Below are 3,702 nucleotides of genomic sequence, written 5' to 3' on the forward strand. Positions count from 1 at the left end.
CATGACTAAGCCGCTTCTGGCGAATCAGAGCAGCACACAGAAATGCCATTTACCTTCCCGCCAGATTTATCTACTTGCACTATGATGTCCTTTCGAACTGCTAGGTTGGCAGGAGCTGGGACTGAACAACGGGAGCTCACCCCGTTGCGGGGATTTGAACCACCGACCTTCTGATCGGCAAGTCCTAGGCTCTGTGGTTTAACCCACAGCGCCACCCGCGTCCCCTATAAGATGAAGTATTTCACTCAAATAATACATAGGGCAAAACAGAATAAACTCAGCTTCTGTGAGTCATAGTTTATAATTGCTGTGATAATACCTTCTCATGTGATTAACTGCAAAAAGATGTTACAAGTATGAGGCTAAATCATTGTGTCCATTAGGATTTACAGAGTTTAAAGTGAAAATCCAGTAAGCCTTACACCTATATAATACTAAGTGTTTGTCCTAGGACAAAACATTCAGCTCTTTGGGAGTATGTTTGGACAATATATGTAGTTAATAGAGCTTCTATGATATTAATGTGAATCTTGCTCTTCTGCTCACTAATCTGACTTATTACTGCTCTCCTGGTTTGTTCTGCATATAGGGTTTTTTGTGGCAATACTCATCATTATGGAGTGCCAACACCTGTTTTGTGGCTGCCTAAATGTCATTTTGGTTCTGGCACTCACAACACTCTTATCAATATATGAGACTGTAATAACATTTTTTAAAATAAAAAAATGGATTGCCTACATATATTAACAATCAAGGGCACAAAAATAGCAGATGGATGGAACATATCCAAGCAGGTTTCCTACACAGCTTCTTGATCACTCACATTTGGAAGATTTCACCTTGGGGTATTTGCCTTATAAGCAGCTTGTGGATCGAGGGCCCGACCCCGCTATGTGAAATAAATACACAAGGACACGTGATATTAGGTTAATGGGCAAGAAAAGGCCACAACTTTATTGATTACAGCAGTGAAAAGGTATTGGCTTAGGCATTGGATGACTATAGGTGGTGGGTTTATTCAACAGTAGGTGGAGCCTGTTGATGCTCATCCAACTATAGGCTCACCCCCTGATGTCACCGAGGGTCGTGCCATGGCCTCCCGCCAAGCAGGCATTGGACGGAATACACGACTGCCAGATTCCTTTAACAGAATAACCCACGGTAGATAGCATAGGCGATGGCCACACCTAGCCCTTGACACAGCACAACACATGAATCCAATGCCTAACCTACCCACCAATACCACAAAAGTTGTGACGATTGCTACGAGGTAGGTGAAAAAACCAAAAGGCCTAATGCCAAATGGAAAAATTCCTACCAGGCCCCCCCAGCCAACCAGGGCGACCAACCTAAGGTCCATAGCAAGGCCAAAAACCTATACCCTGAGCTAAATGGGAGTGGAGGGTGGGTGACTCGCTGAGGGACGACGACGAATGAGGAGGAGGCGGAGCTGGCACCACAGCATTAAGCTGCTACACACGCCCCCCGGAGGCACCTGGCTGGCCACCTCCAGTGGGCGTGGGTGCCAGCCAGGTAGGAGGGGAGGGGGCTCGGTCTCCCGCCCACAACCACTCCCCTCTCTTCCAGGGAGGAGAGTCTTTTCTGCATGCAGTGCAACTATTTTCTCCTTGTGGCAGGCTGTGGTCTTTCTGGTAAGAGTTGGTTGGGGTATTTGGTGGCTAAGTGGGCCTGCCTTGTGGTGAGGGAGAAGGCTTGGACTAGTCAAGTGAGATAGTCTCCTGCTCCCTGTTCTAAATCCGTTCTAGTATGATAAAATGCTGTTGTTTAAAGCCATCTTTCCCAACCTGATGCTCTTAAGATGTTTTGGGCTACAACTCCCATAAACCCCACTGCCATGTTAGCTGGGGCTGATGGGAGTTGTAGCCCGAAAAATCTGGAAGTAACCAAACAAACCCCCGTGTTGCAAAGAGTATGTCAGCAATGTCTAGGCAACACGATGACCATGTACATACGCAATAAACAATCTTTATAGGATTCCTTCAAACCATAACAAGTACTAAATGAAATCTTTAGTCTCAAGTCTCTGACAATCTTTAAATAAAGCGAGGTACCAGACTTTGTACTATGTAAGACAAGCTGTGAAGCTTTGTGTATTCAGCAAATATGATGTCCAAAACTGAACAGTGATTCCGGAGATTGACTACTGTTTCGTAGAATTCTTCGTCAGCGTGGGGGGAGGATATAGAATAGCTTCATAAACTGAAAATAAAATTTTACAGACGATGACCTGCATGTAAAACACATGAGGAATAACTGGCCAGTTTATAGGGATTTAGTAGAATATTGATTGTTAGCATGTATGGGAACTAGGTGTGAAGACGCAGTTCATTTATATTTATAGCATGAAAGGCATATGATTTTAGTATGTCGAGCTGGGACAGAGTCTGTTGCAGAATAAGGAAATTTCCGTGGCTACATTTTCCAGCTGATGGGAAGCCAAGGAATGTTTGGAAATTTTGCTCTCCTCTGTGTCCTTACTTGCTTTCTTTAGCACATGAGAGAAAGATAATGCAGCCCCAGTTAAAATATAGATTTATGTATTTACTTAGGTGATTTCTACACCTCTTAATAAGTTTCTGGGTGGTCTCCTGGATCACTCACATTTGTTCATCATTGTGCTCTTGCCATGATTCTTTGCAATATTTTAGGGGAAGCAGGTGGTACATGTAAAATTGTGTGATCCATACATTATTTCTATACATACATGATTCTCATTGAAATATCGCCAGAACCTGGCGATTTCCCGTTTGACATCTTTTTAATTACTTGGGCAGTTTCTTCTATTTCTATGTCGGCATTTAAATATTTATATTCTTCTTCTAATATTGACAGTAAATTATTCTGTAACAAATACTCTTTTTATTTTGTTTTAATCTTTAAACTCTGTTTTATACAGCTTTTTGTAGTAATTTATAAAACTTTGGTTATTTTTTTCCGGGTCAGCAGTTTCAGCGCGCCCAGGCTTCAGCATGCAGGCAACTTCTCCGCAAGCCGTGGGAGCCCAGTGCGCGAAGCCTGGAGAGTGAGAGGGGTCGGTGCGCACCAACCCCCCTCGCTCTCCAGGCTTCAGTGAAAGCCTGCATTCGCCCCATAGGACGTACACACATTTCCCCTTCAAATTTGGAGGGGGGAAATTGCATCCTATGGGGCGAAAAATATGGTATATATGCATCTGTTTTTCTAAACACAACCTAGATTAACTGTGGGGAACCAGTGGCCCTCCAGATGTTAGGACTCCCTCTCCAGAACGGCCAGTCATCAAGCACATCTGGAGAGCCGCAGGTCGCCCACCCTTGCGGAAAAAGGACTGTCGACTAGAAGGAAATTCCCAGTTAAACGGGCTACTGGTTAAAAGATCACTTTCATTGCATCTTGGCTTAAAAAGGCACGGCGCCCTCTCGTTCTGGATTTTCTCTGGAGTTTCTCTCAGACGTAGCGGCCAGATTGCAGCCAAGAAACTGATGCCTTCGCTGAACGGGGTTTCCCTCAGCATCGCCTCGCTCCCTCCCCCCAACCGACTTCTGAGGCGGTTAACGGATGGGCGTTTCCCGAACGGCGAACCTCCGCCCAGCGGCCATTTTTACCATCTTTCCCCGCTCAATTCCCCCTTTTCGAGATGTTTTAGAAACTTCCCAGCACACTCGTGCTAAGTGGGGCCGGGCTGCCCTACGCCTAACTTAC

General features: G+C 45.0%; 1 protein-coding gene and 1 long non-coding RNA gene across 4 annotated transcripts in view; one reads left to right on the top strand and one right to left on the bottom strand.

Moving 5' to 3' along the window:
- The window catches only part of LOC310689715, an 83,690-nt gene that overhangs the window by 24,950 nt on the left and 55,038 nt on the right, over positions 1–3,702 (top strand). The gene's annotated exons all lie outside the window — the stretch shown is intronic.
- The window catches only part of LOC310689620 (phthioceranic/hydroxyphthioceranic acid synthase-like), a 54,830-nt gene that overhangs the window by 16,547 nt on the left and 34,581 nt on the right, over positions 1–3,702 (bottom strand). The window lies entirely within an intron of this gene.

This window comes from Podarcis liolepis, assembly GCF_965112155.1.
Source record: "Podarcis liolepis genome assembly, chromosome: 12".
NCBI lineage: Eukaryota > Metazoa > Chordata > Lepidosauria > Squamata > Lacertidae > Podarcis > Podarcis liolepis.